Below are 18,397 nucleotides of genomic sequence, written 5' to 3' on the forward strand. Positions count from 1 at the left end.
TGATGATTTACTAGATGGTATGTCATGGGCCCTCCCAAATCAAAATAGATCTAGCTTGTTCTTTTCAAAATAGTTGCAGAATGTTATCTTTTAGATATGGTGTAATTTATTCATCCATTATTTTACTGATGGACGTGCAATTTGTTTCCAGGGTTTCTTGCCTTCTTAAAAAATGCTTCAGGAAACATGCTAACACAGCATTCATTTATATTCTTCAAAGCTATATTACTATGTCAGAGGGTATTTTGCATTGGGAACTTTCATAGACATTGCCAGATTATCTGTCATTTTGTATCAGTTTTGAAAGTTTTCATTTTTTCCTGTGCATTCTTCATTTTATTTATATGTAATGAGATTTACCAAACTATCATAAATTAAGATTGAACATTCCTTATCCAAAACTCTGGAATATAAAATGTCACAGAGTCTAAAACTTTTTGAGCATTTACATGATACCACAAGTGGAAAATTCCACACATGACTTCATGTAGTAGATTGCAGTCAAACAGACATTCCAAAAATATTTCATAAATTTATCTTCAGTATATGTGTAGAAAATATATATGAAACCTAGAAAAATAAGCAAAGATGCTTTCTGTTGAGAATTGGATCTCACCTACTATGTGTATGCAAATAAGCTAAAATCAGAAAAACACAAAAAAACACTTGTAGTCTCAAGCATCTCAGGCAAACACTCTTGTTACTAAGAGAAATAGATTACAAGAAATAACAATATGTTTGAAAGGTCATCTTTAGACAGCAAAAGTCTGTGAAACAATATTTGTAAAAATTAAAATAATGCCTCACTTTCCTCTTCATTTGTACTCATTGGCTGGCAAAGTGTAGGCAATTTTAATCTATTTATAATTTGGTTTCAATTCTTAAATTTGTCCCAAACCTCACATCACTTAGGATAAACTGACTTTTAGATATTTCTTTTAAGCCAAACATAACACTCAAGACATAATTGATATGAATATCAATAGCATGATTTTAATAACATCAAACACATTTTTCTCTGTTTATACATTTTATACTGTGAAAAGATTTTGGCATTGAGAAATATAGTGACACAATGATTAAACATCTTAATATACTTATGAACTTTTAAATCCGAGATTCTACTTTATATTATTTTTGTATAAGCTTCCAGAAATCACAAGAGAACTCTTTCCTCCTTTCTGAAAAAGTCCACTTTAAGGCTAAAATGAAAACTTTGGAGGAGGGAGGGATTTTTCAACAAAGGCACAGCATTATGAATGTGCCCTAAGACGATTTAATGGAGAGGAGAGGTGTATGTATATTATGTACTAGCCTAGCTTTGCCAATTTTCCTACTTTGCTCAAAAGTTCATTTACAAAACATCAATGCTCCATCATTTGACAACTTGCAGCTTCTGGTATGCAGCTAATGTATGTAAATTTAGAAAACTCCAGATATGAATTCAGACATATGCAACTCTTAAATTACATGCTGCCATAAAGTATTGACATTTATGGATAATAGCTTTAGTATTACCATTTGTGTCCCTATGAATTATTTTTTCAGAAGCCAAAAAAGAGGAAAATCCAGATTTTAATAATATCTAACATTTTGGTGTCACAAGGAGGCATCTTTGAAATGCAGAATATGAGTGATACAGGGAATCAGAGCAGGTGCTTAGGAGGAAATAGCTGACTTGAATCTGTGAACAGAACAGAGGAATGTGAAAAACATTAGAAATAGTAATAGACATAGGCCTGAATTTGACAATTTGCCATGACCTTAAGTTTTACAACCATTAGCAAATGATAAACTGGCCATTAATGAGATCATAAAAATTCCTACAGCCTGCAAACAATGGAAATTTGTCACTGCCACTGAAGGTTGTTTGGTGTGTGTGTGTGTGTATGTGTGTGTGTGTGTGTGTGTGTGTGTGTGTGTGTGTGTGTGTGTGTGTAGGTGTGAGCTGAGACTGCAGTGGAAGTAGGAAAAGGAACGTTTGATTGACTAGAGAGAATCTCCTTTAGAGTGTTTGTTCTGATAAGATTTCAAAAATTTTTAGCCTGTTTGTCTTCTTTCTAACCTTGGATTTCCATAGCGGTAGATGCTTGGGAGAGGGATTTTGACAGGGTTCACATAAGGCTTTTGTGATAGAAGGCATATGATACTCAATGAAATGCCTAGCCAAGCATGTTTCAGAGACTCTCAAGTAAAGGAAGGCCTGAAGCCAGGGCCCCTGTGGCCTCCAACCGCCAGACATTTGACTGATGGAAATGGGACTCTGAATGAATCAAAACAAAGGCAAAACAGAGCAGGGTGGCTTTAAGAGGTCTCATTCTATTCCTTCTTTACAACCTTAGCTTACCCCCAATACTTCTTCATCAGCTACATCATACATAGATCAATCAGTCTTGAGTATTATTAGCCAAGAGTGGGAAGTTTTAGCATTAGCTTTTTGTTTGTTTGTTTTGAGACAGGATTTCTCTGTGTAGCTTTGCGCCTTTCCTGGATCTCATTCTGTAGCCTAGGTTCGCCTTGAACTCACAGAGATCTGCCTGTCTCTGCCTCCTGAGTACTGGGACTAAAGACATGCACCACCACCTCCTGAGTAGCTTTATTTTTATTTTATTTATTTATTTTTTTACCCAGAGAAACCTTAGCCTTTTTTGAGTTCATTACCACAGAGCCTTACTCGGCAAATATAGCAATAAGGACCAGTGGCTCAATATGATGGCTCTTATCTGATAATATGCTTACATCTGAACAGAATCTTTCAGAGCATTGAATACAGGATAGTGCTCTTTTCCATTAATCAGATCAGTAGGGTAACTGTTGTACATGGATCACTCCTCAAATCATACCCTGTATGCAGCTCTGACTTTTAAGGACCAGATGTCTGTACACTGGCTGGACTGGGTCCATAAATGGCCTGCTTTCACATAGTTTCCTAGAAACCCCAAGAAACTCAGCCCAGAGGTACATGTAATGTTATATTTTATTATGTTCTCTTGAACAATAAGAGAATAAGTGGAAATGAGATGAGACCTGGTGACACAAGCCTATAATTACAGCTACTTGGAGACTGAGGCAGAAGGATCACAAGTTCAAGACCTACAGATGCTACAGAGTGGGTTCAAGGCCAGTCCAGGCAAATAGTGACACCATGTCCCAAAGTAACCATTTAAACAAGACCTGAGGATATAGATCAGTAGTAGAGTGCTTTCATATATCTTACAGTAAGCTACATTTTGTTTTATTATAATTGCCCAAAGACTGTAGGGTAGTCTATTTAACAAGAAAAAAAATCAATGTTAGATACTGTTTACTGGGCCAAAACCTCACAGTTCTTAGTAAGCAGATGTGAATGGTCACATGCATCCTAGGAAACATGCTTCCAGAGGGCAGTTCATGAGACCAGAGACCAAGAGTGAACAAGTACCCTCAACATGAAATGAAGGAGAAACAAGAATGGTTTTTAACAAGGTCACTTTGAAATGGAATGACAACAATAAATTGAACCTTTTGAGAACTTTTCCAAGAGGGAGAATTAAGGTTACATTATACATTACTAAAGAATCTATCTAGATAATCTTGGGCTCTGAAAAAAAATTAATGGGAAATGAACCTAATTATTTGAGCCCGCATGTAGAAAATGTAGTTAATGTGTATATTAAGGATATATCATTTTAGATGAAGGTATAGGAGCAAATGAGCAGACAAAGATTGATTTAATATTAAATGATATATGTCAGGAGACCTAGAAATTTTCAAGTAAGCATTTTAGAAAAAAATATACTGAAATAATTCCAAAAATAATTTAAATTTAGATATGGATCAGACACAATAAATTTTATTTCTGAAAATTTTATTTTATATGTAATAATATAATTGAGAGATGAAAATGGCCTGATCAGAATATATCAAGTCTTCAGTGAACAGTGAGGGGTAATAAAAAGCAAGATAGAAATATCAAGCGCTTAACACAGGTTTGGTTTATTCCATTAAATATAATCAACACATTTTAGAGATAGAAAACTTTTACATGACTTTAAATGAGTCTGATTCATCTAAATATGAAGATGAAGCTAAGCATGGCTTTACTACTAGGAATTTAATATTTTAATACTAGGACTCAGGTGGCAGGTGGAAGGCAGATCTCTGTGAGTTCAAGGTCAACCTGGCCTACATAGCAAGTTGCAGGATATACAGGGATGGCTATGTAAATAAAAAATAAGTTAACTAATTAAATGAAAACTATGAAGATGATATAATTTGAAAAATAAATCACAAAATTCCAGTCATTTAATTTTGATGAATTAAGAAAAATCCTGATAAATATTTGATTGTTTTTTCCTATATATGACTGTCCTTCCGTCTCTGACGTTCCTTTTTGATATAAATATGTTTTTCTAGCTTGAGGAAAATAAATGCTTGTATTTGGATATGCCCTCTAGTTAATAAAACTACAAAGTAAAATGGGAATAGGTTGAAATTTAATCTCATTGACTGAATACAACAAATCTGAGAAAAATAAGAAAAGTTAATAATGATAGTCCCCTGAAAATTAATGACTAAAATTCCTGATGGCAATAACTAGCTAGGGAATTACAGTTTGTTCTCTCTTGCTTTTTTGCAGAAAGTATTTACTATAAATTTAGGGTACTCTGTAAGACACCAAGGATATGTCACAAAACAATAATAATTAACCTTTAAAAAAAGATTCGTTTATCTTTAATATTCTTGTGTGTGAAAATGTTTGCCTGCATGTATGTACACATAATACATGCATGCCTGGTATTCGTGGAGGCCAGAAGAGGGTACAACTCCCTGGAACTGTAGTTACAGCCAGTTGTGAGCCCCATTGTTTTTGCTGGGAATCAAACCTGGGTCCTTTCCACAATCAGCAGGGGCTTTTAACTCCTGAGCAATCACTCCAGCTCCCAGACCTTTAAATAAGTATGAGACTTAGTGGTAAAGCACCAGCCTAGCATGTACATGACCATAGGCTTTTCCTATGGAGTTCCAAAGACATGTAAACAACACAGACATTATAATAAGTAAGTTTTCTTAATGTTTAGTAGCTTTGGAGTATGTTTTTAACAAATTTTATAGCATGTTAAATTCAAGGAATGATTTTGTAATATATAGTTTGTCTGGTTTTTAAAGAAATGAGAAAAATTCCTTAGAAATTACACAATCATCTCAGAAATTCAGTTCCAAGCTTGGGAGTTTAATTGAATTTGAATTCCATATCTGCCACTTACATGCTATGAGAGGTAGGGGGAAGTTATTCAGTTTCTCTCTCTTGTTTCTCTTTTCTTCTCATCTCATTATAAGGATTGAAATGATGTATTATAAGTACATTTGATGTGCTTGTGTATTATTATAATTTTATTTCATTTTACTTTATTTTATGTGTATGGGTGTTTTGCTTGCATGTGTATCTATGCACTACATGCAAGCTTGGTGTCCTCAAAGGTCAGAAGAAGGCATTGCATCACCTGAAACTGGAGTTACAGACAGTTGTGAGCTGCCATGTGAGTGCTGGGAATTGAACCCAGGTCTTCTGGAAGAGCAGCCAGTGCTCTTAACATTGAGTCATCTCCAGTTCCTTTCTTATTATTGATTTTCATGTGCAATGTGGTAAATTTGATAATTTTTATAAGGAGTATGTTTCAATCTATGTATTTTAGACTTGTAAGGTAGTGTTTTAGGAATGAAAAGACTTTTTAAAATGTAAATGTGTGTTTTTTACATTTTTACTTTTCATTCTATTTTTGGTTACCTTCTGAATGATGAGAAAAAGAAAGAGAGAGAGAGAGAGAGAGAGAGAGAGAGAGTAAAAAAAGACAACAAAATAAAATATAATTATATTTTCCTGTCTTCATAATTCTTGCAGAGTTGACATCTTCGGCTGCTATTTAAAATGAACATAGAGCTCAGTATAAATTCAAGAGAACATTAGGCTAAAAATTCTCCCCTTTGGTAAAGCTGACACCGGCAACTTGTATAGCATTTGGAGATCTTCCACTTGGAGGAGGCATCAGATGCTCTGGCCTCTGCTTCCTAGCAGTGATTCTCAATGGACCTAAACAGCAGTACATGGTTCCAGCTGGACTTGCTGCCCAGCTGCTGACTGTGGTAATGTGGACACAGGCTGCCAAACTTTCTCCCATGCTTAGCTACTCTGCTAGCAACAGATAGGAAGCAACACTCGTCTTTTTTTTTTTTTTTTCCAAGATGCCCACACTGTAGGTGAGGAGGACTCTGCATTTCCCTTTTCTCCCACTGAGGAGCCTGAGGGATGTTTATGTCAAAGGAAGATCTGTTTTGATCCTTCCAATTGTGCAAATGTTCTGTCCTTGAAATTAGGCATGAACTCCTAGTACTAAGGAGTCAGGAGGTTTGGGAGACCCAACGCAGTCTGAACTTAACAGTGCTTTCGAGGCCAACTGAGGATACACAGTGAAACTCTGTCTCAAAAAGAAGTAAATATATAAGTAAATAAAATAATTTTTGTCATTTTTACTTTTAATGACACTTATTAAACAGTGCAAGCTTGAATAGTACAAAAATAATAACCATAAACATTCTATAAATAACCAAGATATTAATAAACATTCCATTATACCTTGGCAGAAAATTATTATGATCTCACACTATTAGGGAAAGAGCATGAGAAATTACTTAATCACAGGCTACAGAATGTTTATCAGTGAAATCAATGGAGAAGCAACATAATAGGCAACTATTCTCTGGTGGTTTAAAAGCCATTGTTGCTGAAAAAAGAAACTAAATAATAAGAACTACAGAACCATTAATATTTTGATCTGGCTAAAAGTTAGCTGAAAAGATGCTCATCCAAAATTACAATCATAATTCAATAATCACAGAAGCTTCAAAACAGAACACAAAATGACAATCATGAAATCCATCAGCTGCTCTAATAGCAACTTACTGATGTATGGTGACTTACACTTTGAAATAAAATTTCACAGATGTTTTCTTAATATAATAATTTTTGAAGTAGGTGGACATGCATCATTATTCCTGTTTTTCAGAAGAAAATACTGAAATCCAAAGAGATTATATAACATGGAAATGTCAGACTTTTGATTCTGTTTTATTTTGTTTAAGATGGGTCTTCTCTTTTCTTTTTCTTTTCTCTCTGATGGCCTTAGATGTTAATACTCATCATATGGTGTCCATCATTATTTGCCTGAAAGAGTTCAAATATTCACCTATAGAATGTGCATGAGTGTGTGTGTGTGCATGCATGCATGTGTGTATGCCAGTGTGTGTGTGTGTGTGTGTGTGTGTGTGTGTGTGTGTGTGTGTGTGTGTGTGTTCTTGACAAAGAAAGGAAAGAAACAGTAAGTCATTTTGGTACTGATATTATATTCATCTGTTGAACTCAGGACCACAAATGAAGTACATTCTTGGTATTCATATCTTCTGTGTTTTGCCCTTGTTACTGGGCTTATATTTGCTTGAATCAAAAGAATACTGTGGAAGTGATGCTGTGCTGGTTTGGATGCTAAGGCCTAGTATCTATGACTTTGGCTCTTGAACAACTAAGATAATATAAAAGGGATGTGACTTCTCTGCCAAGAGAGCTTCCTGAGTAGAGACATCATGTAGAAAGGCCACTTGAAAAGTGGAGAGGCTATAAGATCACATGAAGAAAGAAACTAAGCTATCCCAGAATCCTTAGAGTCTGCTGTCTGTAGTCACAATAGTGACCCTGAAGAAGACTAGCAAAGCTCCTAATTGAATGCAGCCTAGCTGGCAGTACTTTATAGAAATGAAGAGTTAATGATGTTAAGTTGCTAAGTTTTATGGTGGTTTGCCACACAACACCAGACAGCTGAAACAGGCCTCATTATTCTTGCCAAGTCCATAGTCACTGAATGAGTGCCTATTCCCCAATCCTATATCTCAAAGTCCTGATGTTATGAATTCTGCATCATTAGGATAAAGGAAAGGCTTGCTGTGAAAAACTAAGGAGTTCATGAAATTGACTTATTTCTTGAGTAATCAAAGAAAAAATGCCATTAATTGTTTGAGACAAAGATCCAGGCACAATGTGTCAGTCTAGATATGAAACAACACTCCATAAACTACAGCTTCATTTTGCATCCATGAATGCATTTCCAACCTATGAAGTCTGTTGTGTATGTGGGAGATTTCAGTTCTGGGAATGTCAATTGGAAGAAGAGAGCAGCAGATTGGCCAACAAACCAAAGGTTTTTAGATCAGCAAATTTTTGGCACTCTGCTAATTAGTGAAATTGATGGGACTGGTAAAAGACTGAGGAGAAAAAGTATGATGAAAATGATGATGCAAGTAGGTACTTTAGGAGCATGGAGGTAAATGCAGGCAAGGTGCAGCATCCTTGGACACACACTGTCTCTTGGTCCTTTGTATCTGCTGATGTAACCATTTTCTTTTTCAAACATTACAAAAAGATCCCCTCGACTGTATGATTTTCAAAAATATACTTTCTGATAGTTTATTTAAGCCTTAATGGAAAAATCTAACCATGGCTTGTCTAATGGAAACACTTGGTTCATAGGTACAGAAAGGACCTGAGCTAATCTATGGTGGGAACTAGTTTTTCCTTTTCCAGCTTTTTTTGTCCTGTCCTTCTGGTCTTGCTAGTCAGTGAGCTGTTTTTTGTTGTTCTTTTTGTTTTGGGGTTTTTATTTGGCCAGAAGGTGTTTGCTAAGAAACTAGCAGATGGCAAAGGAAAGCATACCATACAGTCCCCACCCTCAAGGGATTTGGAGTTTAGTTTAGGAAGCAGCAACATGGCTCTTTACTGTTCTCATAGATGGGTTAAGAGAAGCTAGTGATGAAATCAATCTCCATTTCATCTGGAGATGGGCGTAAACGAAATATTTATACACGGTATCTTCTCCCCTGGCTTAATTTTTATGAATCCATGGGCCCAGTAGCTTCCCTCCTTTCAACCTCTTTTCAGTTGTCCAAAATGGCTCCAACCTTGATATTCATCAACTGCTCTATCATAATGCAGCTCCATGACTACCATCTTAGTTTTGGATATTTAAATTGCTTGGGAGAGGTCCATACAGTGGATTTAAAAGTTGAGGGGTGGGTCTGGAGAGATGGTTCAATGGTTAACAGTGCAGAGGATTGTTTGGTTCCCAGTACCCATAGCTGCTCATAACTGCAGTAACTCCAGCTCCAAGGGGACTTGCAACCCTGTCTTCTCCAGGCACCTGCATTCATGTGCACATACATGCACACAGACATGATTAAACATAAAATAAACCTTTGTTATCTCCCTTCCCCTCCCTAACTTATCTTGCTATTCTCTTCTCAAATTTATCCCCCACAATTATTTCTTTTCATTTTCACAATAACTAGAGAAAAATGCTTTTGAATTTGAAAGAGAGGTCAGGAGAGAGTGTTTCATGGGAGAGTTTGGAGAGAGGAAGGAAAGGGAGAAATGATGTAATTATATTATAATCTTAAAAAATAAAAAAAAATGTATAAAAGTCAAAAGGTTAAGTGGGGAGAAGTATATATGAGACTTTTGAGGGAGGAAAGGGAAGAAAGACATGCTGTAATTAAATTACATCTCAGAAATAAACAAGTCAAAAGGTGAAATAATCGTGTATTATTGAGAGAAATATAAATCATATATATATATATATTGCCCTTAGAGAAATTCAATGGCTTGGGGGTGCTGGGATGCTATTAGGAAGAAATCAACCTCTCACTCTACTTTCTGTTTTTAATTGGATGTCAGTGCAGCTTTCAATATGGTTCAGCCTCCAACCCTTTTGACCTAAGACTGATTTCCAGAACCCATGGTAGAAAGACAGAGCAGACTAACAAAGGTGTCCTCTGACCTTCACATGAAAACCATAGCATGCATGTGCCTATGTGGGCACACACACACACACACACACACACACACACACACACACACACATGCATTCAGAAACTGGTGATTCAAAATAGAAAAGGGAGTAATAGGACTGACATATAGTAAAGCATCTTTTCCTTTTCATTGTAGAAATACTGCATGTTGCCTCATGCATAACACAATATTAGTCTTACCATGTCTGGGGGTTTCATTCTGATATATGGATGCTTATGCTCCTGTATCCTTACCTGTGCATGGAACACATACACAACTGATGTGAGCCTGGAGAAATAACTATCTTCATCACACAGACTTGCTGAGAAACTTTCATCACCTTCTTGATTAGAACTAAAGAAAGCTTACATTGTATTATAGAGTTCCAATGTTCTTCAGGATTGGGTTCCAAAGCAGAGGACTTTCTAATACTTCATACCCCAAGAAGTCTGGTGTTTGAGCAACGTGTATTTTCTATAATAAAATTTTACAAATAAGGCTAATAAGACAGGTTCCTCTTGTAAACAATGCAAACACTTTGTACCTCAGTTATCTTTTTGACATACTGGAAATGTTTAGAGTCCCCTCCCTCACTGCTTCCTCATATAAGTTTACTGGTGTTAGAAATTCCTTGGAATTGCTTTATTATGCAAGACATAAGTTTACAGCCAACTACAGTAATTTCTGACTATATTCCCAGTACCCCAGTACCGGAGAGGCTGAGGCCAGAGGATCACCACAAGATAAAGACAAGCTTAAATGAGTTCCAGATCAACCTAAGTTGATCAAGTGAAACTCCAGCTCAAAACCAGGAGAGACAAGTTTACTGTATGTATGAGATGGTTGCTTTTTTTCTCAGGTGTCTTTTGAACTCAAAAGACATGCAGTGCATATCCTGGATATACTGGCATTTTCTCTCTTCCTTCCTTTTGACAACTAAAGGAAAAATGCACTTAATAAAATTGTGGAAAAAGAAATAAACCTCCATAGCTCAGGCCAGCCAGTCCACAGGCTCTGTCTAGCTGTCTCTAATTTTCTGGTTGATTTTCCACAACTTACAGGCAAGATTGAGAGTTGTTTGGGCAGAAATTAAATGTGCGAAAATGTTTTACCATCTGCTGTCATATTCCTGGATGTTATCCCTCCAAAAAGTCATTATTAAAAATATTTATTGGACATGAACAATATATCGAATTCTGTTCTAAATATGGCAGCTGCTTCACAGTTATTACTCATTTAGAAAGTGCTAGATATATCCCCATCCCTCAGTTCTGCTACTCTTGACACTTTTCCCCCTCCTAGAAAGAGAAAGATATTTAAGATTATGGAGATTATGAACAACCCTTAACACAATGTGCACAGTAAAGTTCGGAAATGTTGACTGACTGGTAAATTTGTAAAGCCTGTTTCATCATCTTAATTGCAAATTTCTTAAGAGGCATAGACAGATTTTATTATTTATTATTTTACATACCAATCACAGTTTCCCCTCCCTCCTCTCCTCCTGTCCCCTCACCCCACCTCCCTTCTACCCCCCAATCCACTCCTCCTCTGTCTCCATTCAGAAAGGGGCAGGCTTCCCATGGGAGTCAACAAAGCATGGCATATCAAGTCAAGGCAGGACCAAGCTCCTCCCCTCTGCATCAAAACTAAGTAAGGCATCTCACCACAGGGAATAGGTTCCAAAAAGCCAGCTTGTGTCCCACTGCTAGGGACTCACAAACTAAACAAATTAGGGTTTTATTTTTTAGGTATATGAACAGTTGTTAGTTTCTTTTTTCTTTCTTTTTTTTTTTTTTTGTCTATCTAGCCTATGTCTCACATCTGATGCTCTAGTTCAGGTTTAAAAAAAAACAAATAAAAACCAAGTAAAATATGCTGAATATGGTGGTACATGCTAGTAATTCTCAGGAGGCAGAATCGGGAGGATTATGAGTTCAAAGCCAGCCTGGCTTATACAGCTGTAGCCGGAAAGTTTCTCCAGGTCCTGCCAAGCTCCATTTATAAAATAGTCACGCAGAAGCTTATATTAATTAAAACTGCTCGGCCATTAGCTCAGGCCTACCACTGATTGGCTCCTACACTCGAACTCAGCCTATTTCTGTTAGTCTATATGATGCCATGCTTTTCATGGCTTTACCTGTGTGTCATTGTTGTTCCCTGGATGGTGGGCTGGCATCTCCCACTCAGCCTTCCTCTTCCCAGAATTCTCCTTGTTTGCTTATCCCACTTATTTGCTTGGGTACTGGCCAACAAGTGTTTTATTAAACCAGTGTACAAAAACATTATTCCACAGCACATAGCAAAGTCTTCTTTCAAAATAAAGAAACAAAAGCCCAAATATCAGAATATCAGATTCTTGTTTCCTGGCTTCCCTAGGATATTCGAATGCAGCCATTGGATTAGTAATAGTAAGAAGTACTGAGAGAAATTATTTGCGACGGTGGCAGCAGCAGCAGCAGCAGCAGCAGTAGCATTTGCTGGCCCAGAGGTGGTGGTGACTGTGGTAGCAGAGTTAACAATGAAGGCTGTGGTGACCAATCTTCACGGAACTGACATAAATCCTCTCTCCAAAGCCTGTTGATTCCTGTTCCAAGATATTGACTGCTTACTATCCAAGCATGATTCAATGGCTTTTTAGGTGTGTGTACAGCCCCAACACACCTTGAATTAATTTCTCTTTTGCTTCAATCAGACAAGGTAGTATCTTCTGCTTGTATACTAAGAAACTTCTTTCCTAGCTTCTCTAACATGTGGAAGATAGAAAGTTCATGGTCTGTTTATTCAGTACTATTTCGAGTTATACTCAGAAGCTTTAATTCTACAGTCTTTTGTGGTTTTAACTGTTTTATATATTAATTTTATCGACATCATGCTATCTTAAGGTACTTCCTTACAAACAGATATCATACAACCTTTGTCTATAAACTCAGAAATATACCAAGGTCCTGAAAAAGAACATGCTGAATACAGTTTTCATTGATCAATACCACCTAGATAATATCAGAATAATAGTCATTAGCAGAACTGAATAGAAAGATAGATACTATTCTTTCTGGACCAAGACAGAGTTACTTAGAATTAAAATTCAATACCACATAAAAGGAACAAAAGATTTTAACTCGGTTCAAATTGCTTTGAATTTAGTTTAGTCAAATCAATTTTTGTGACTAGACAGTGTTAAAACAGAGACTGATTGTAGGTGTAGCCTCCAGGCTAAAATTAGATAAAATAAGAAGGAAAGAATAAATTTCAATGTCGTTGGCCTAATGTCAGTTTAGACTAATAATGCATGCTTTCCTCCTCCTTTTTTTCTGCAAAGTATATTCACATAACAAGGTCAGAGAATGTTGGTTTGGTGTTGAGTGTCAAATGAATTAAAAAATGAATTGACGACAGATGCAGTGGAGAAGAAAAGTCTAAAATGGCAGCCTTTATTGTGAAAATGGCCCGGAGATGAAGGTCTAGTTCTAGGAAGGGAGGATAGCTCTCATAATAGCGAGTTTCTCCCTCCCTCCCCCCTTCCCTCTCTCTCTCTCTCCCTCTCTCTCTCTCTCTCTCTCTCTCTCTGTATGTGCGAACTATTTATATCAAAGCAGGGAAGATTATATGAATTCAAAACATCAGGATCTGATCCTGCAGATGTCAGTGTTTTGATGAATCAATATTAAGAAGTTATCTCTTTGAAAGCACTTGCTGCTCTTGCAGAGGGCCTTTGTTTGGTTCCCAGCAGCCATATCAGGTAGTTTACAACTCTAGTTCCAAGGGATCTGATGCCCTTTTCTGGCCTCCATAGACACTAGGCATGCATGTGGTGCACATAAACTCTTGCATGGACACATAACCAAAAAATTTTTAAAGTTTACTCTTTTGTGTATTCATTTATCAATAATATATTGAAGACTTCTTCTATCCTGTGTTTCTGTTGACTCTGGAGCTGGATCTGCAAATGAGACAGATAAAATCCTGAACTAAAGAATTGATATTCTAGTAAGAGAGATAAATAATAAGCCAGTAAAAAGGCATAAAATATTTCTGTGTATCAGATAGTGGTAAGTACTATAAAGAAAAGTAAAGTAGAATACAGAAAACAATGTGATGGAAGCTGGTATTTCAGGAAGAATTGTCATAGAAGTTCTTTCCCTGGGGTGTCTATTTGGCAAGAGACTTGAGTAAAATGAAGGAGTGGTCAAAGCAGACATCTGAGCAAAAGTGTTTCAGGGGGTATGCAAGACAAGGGCAACATCCCTGACATGTGATTATACTTAATTTGTTCAAGAAAAGGAAAGAAAGCATTGTGCTCAATGTAGGAATTAAAGGCTACAAAAGAGGAGAGTAGTTGGGCACTGTGCTACTCAGATCTTCCTTCACTGAAAGACTCCTCACTCCAGCTGATCCCCATTAGCTATGTTTTAACTGATGAGTGTTCTCTCAGGAAAGGTCTAACTTCTTCCAGGGTCAGCACATATGTAATGGACAACCCGTGAGGGAGTAAACCAGCCACATCTTGACCCAACTCAGGACAACTCTAAAGAGTTGTTCTACTTTCAGAACAGGAGATCAAACATGACTGAAGTTGAGTATGAACTGAAGTTTGTTGCCCATTCTTATTGCCTTCTCTTCCATGGACAGATGTTAATTACAAGGGAACTCTCTTTAAAAACATAAAAGGAAAAACCCAAAAAACCATGCCCTCTAAACTTCATCCCAGACAGCCCAACTTACAGAACAGAAGTAGATGGTAATTCCTTTAGTAAATTTGGTTTTATTTTTAAGAGTGTTGTATAGGATTTTGTCCTAAGCAGAGGAATGCATATTCCAATTTCTATTTTAAAGGGATTGTCCCCTAGATGGATAAAAGTATATAATAAGAAAGCTGAAAGTAGATTCTCCTCCAACAATCATGACTTCACTGGCACTTAGTAATTAGCTAGGTTTCCAGTACCAAGCATGGTTTCCCTCTTGTTGAGCATGTCCTAAATTCAATTAGAAAGCTTTTGGTTACTGCCAAGGTATATATACCACTACTGTACTCTTGGGGTTATCATACCAAGCTACTAATTTCCTAAACCAGCATAAATCCTTAAGCAATAATCTATAAACATTTGTTCTTATACCCACAGATAACTACAGTCTTCACCCCTCAGCAAGGACATTTCTTTTTGCAACAGACAGAGACAAGTACAGAAAACCACAACCAATCAAAATTCAGAATTGTGGCTCCCATTTCCAGGGGCAACATCTATAAAATACTCCCACAGATAAGGCTCACAGAACATTGCAGAAGAGATGGTGGAAAGATTATAAGATCTAGAAGACCAGAGAGTTTGCTGTGAGATTGTGTCTCCTAGTAACATCAGAAGTTACATCCATAAGGTCTGCCCAAACATGAGCTGAACAAGGATGACACTAATGGACATGTCAAAGTGGACAGGGAATAGCCTGTGTGGTCTCAACCTTCCAAACAGAACTATAGGCAACTGAGGAAAGGTAGTCACACCAATTAGTTGTCTAGTGTCAAACAACCCCCAAAACATCCATACAAATAACCTTATATGGACTGAACAGGTTATATTTATGAATATATATGTATATACATATATGCATGCAATCACACTTTGTGCAAAAAGAGACCATGATTCTGAAGGAGAGTGGGGGGAGGGGTATGCAGGAGAGTTTGGAGGGAGGAAAACGAAAACAAAACGAAGCCCAGAAAGTTAGGAAGGTCTTGAAGTGATCAAGCAATGGTGACATTAGACTAGAGAAGGATTAGTGAAAACAATAGGAAATAGATAGGCCAAGATGCATTCTTAAGACAGAGCTGAAAGGATGGGGTGATGCTCTTTATCCTCTTAAAGTATCCATTAAACTGTACAATTAGCATCAGACTAAAAGGTCACCCCCTTGTTCAGATGTATACAAAAACCTCATCTTTCTATTCAAGTGTATATAATAATCAAGCTGAGATTTTGGGGGCACTACAGCTTCTACATCAGAAAACTCAGACCACTTGATCCCAGATTTTCTGCAAAAAAATTAAAAGAAGAAAAGGATCAAATTAATGGGTTTAGGAATAGTCAGTGATTGCATTTTTGCTCCAAGAGTAGAGTAACTGTCACAGAGACTACATGGTCTGTGAAGCCTGAAGTATTTACCAGCTAGCCCTTATAGAAATGTTTGCTGACATCTTGTTCTCACAGCAGTACAGCCTGGCAGAATGTTGAGACTGGGTTAGTGGGGCAGGTGACCTGTTCACCCCTGCTAACTTTGTTCTTCCCAGATACTTTTGTTCCTCCCAGATTGTGATAAGCAATTCAGGGTCATTTTTTAAGGTTTATTTGAAAGGTCTATTGAATTCTGAGTTTTTCCATGATTTCTTTTGGTCATTTAAAGGTCTATTGTGGTGCCTTTGGGTGTTTTTTTTTTTTATTACAAAACACAGGTTTCAGACCTTTCCAGCTGACCTTGTAACTGTCAACTAGTCATACCCACCAAGCAACATGCAGTGACAAATGGAAGCAAACAGCAAATAATTTAGTGCCACTCTCCTCAATTTTCTATGGTGCACACTTCAGTTCCTGTTTTTGACCCTTGTTCCTGTCCCTTCCATTTTTTGAGTGCCCCAGCAATTTGGACTTGACATTTAAACTTGATCTTCCAAGTATTAAGCCTTAGCATTCTCCTGGGATTTTGACTCATGTTTTCCTCTATGGTCTTCAGCTTATAACTGTCTTCTAGGATGCTCTGGACAGGCTGTGAAACCAGAACACCTTGTGTTCTTTTTTCTTATAATATAGCTATTCCTTTTGTCATCCCAAATCCTTGACAACTATTAACCACATTTCCATTTCTAAACATTTCACCATTGCAAAAGGAATCATATACCATATTTTTTGTTTTACTCTGTATGGGTGTAGGATATTTATTGTAATTGTTGCCTGTATCGATCATTCATTCATTTTCTCACTAAGTTGCATTACATATATGTATCACAGTATGCTTAACCAGGCATCTGTTTAAGGATATCTAAGCTGATTGCTGACTTTGCTCATTAAAATAAAAATGCTACTGTCATTCATGTATGGGTTTCTATTTAGGCCCATGTTTTCATTTCTCTGTAATAAATGCCTGGGAATTCAATTACAGATGCCTTTGGAGTGAGGGTGGGTATGTTCATGCTCAGAGAGACCAAGAAGCTGCTTGAGTGGGTCCAATTGATATACTGGAGGTATCTTTTATGCATTTTACCCATCCACTTCAATATCTTTTGGATATGAGCTATAAGGCACAATTAGTGTAAGTACCTCTGGGTGCTTCCTTGTCATTGGCAAAACTTCCTATTATCTCTTGTGCAAGCAGCATCTCTTCTGATAGGTTTCCATTCAATCAAAGAGTGGGATGAATGTATCTGGGCTACCATCCATTGCTAGGACAGGAACAGGGAATCTCCAAGTGTGGCTGCCTTCTCTTTGTTGTGTGCTGCTGAGTTTTCCCCTCATTCCTAATAATTCAAAGGACTATCCTTTCACTGCCTTTCAGATATTTTCTTGAGATGTCATTTCATAATTCCCAGCAGGCATGGGACTAAAAGGATCTACAATATTTTGGATGATTCAGGGGTCTGAAATCATTTTAAAAATAAATAAAGAGAATCTGGGCATAGTGGTACATGCCTGTGATCACAATACTCTGGAGGCTGAGTCCAAAGAAAGGATGGAGAGTTTCAGGCCAGTCTGAAAATATCCTGTTTACAAAGCAGAAAAAAACACAACTAAACATATAATATAATTACAGAAACAGACAATTAGAATAACAAAAATTAGAAATATGTTTAGGTTTTGACTTTTATTATCTTCTAAAAACAATGTTATTCAATAGGCACCTTAGTGTTCCATGGCTGTGAAGCAACACTCTAACCACAGCAATTCTTATAAAGGAACATTTAATTGAGGCTTTCTTACAGTTTCAGAGGTTTAATTCATTGTCTTCATGGCAGGAAAAATGGTGGCATGCAGGCAGATACGGTGTTGAAGAAGTAGCTGAGAGTTCTACATCCAGACTACAAGGAGGAAAGAGAGAGAGAGAGAGAGAGAGAGAGAGAGAGAGAGAGAGAGAGAGAGATATTGGGACTGGCTTGGCCCTTTGACAGCCCAAAGCCCACTCTAAGTGACACACTTCATCTGACAAGGCCATACCTACTGCAGCAAGGCCATACATCTTAATCCTTCTCAAGTAGTGTCACTCCCTGATGACATTATGACAATATACAAGCCTATCAAGGGCATTCCCATTCAAACCACATATTCCACTCACTGGCTTCCATATACTTGTAGCTGTATCATAATGCAAATAAAATAAAATAAAAATGCATTCAGTTCAACTTCAGAAGTCCATATCATCTTTCAATCTCAAGACTGAAAGTCCAAAGTCTCTTCTGAGACTCAAGGAAATCTCTTAACCCCAACCACCTATAAAATTAAAATGGAAAAGCAGATCGCATACTTCCAACACACAATGGCATAGAAT

The sequence above is a fragment of the Onychomys torridus genome, chromosome X, assembly GCF_903995425.1.
Source record: "Onychomys torridus chromosome X, mOncTor1.1, whole genome shotgun sequence".
In the NCBI taxonomy this organism is placed as follows: Eukaryota; Metazoa; Chordata; class Mammalia; order Rodentia; family Cricetidae; genus Onychomys; species Onychomys torridus.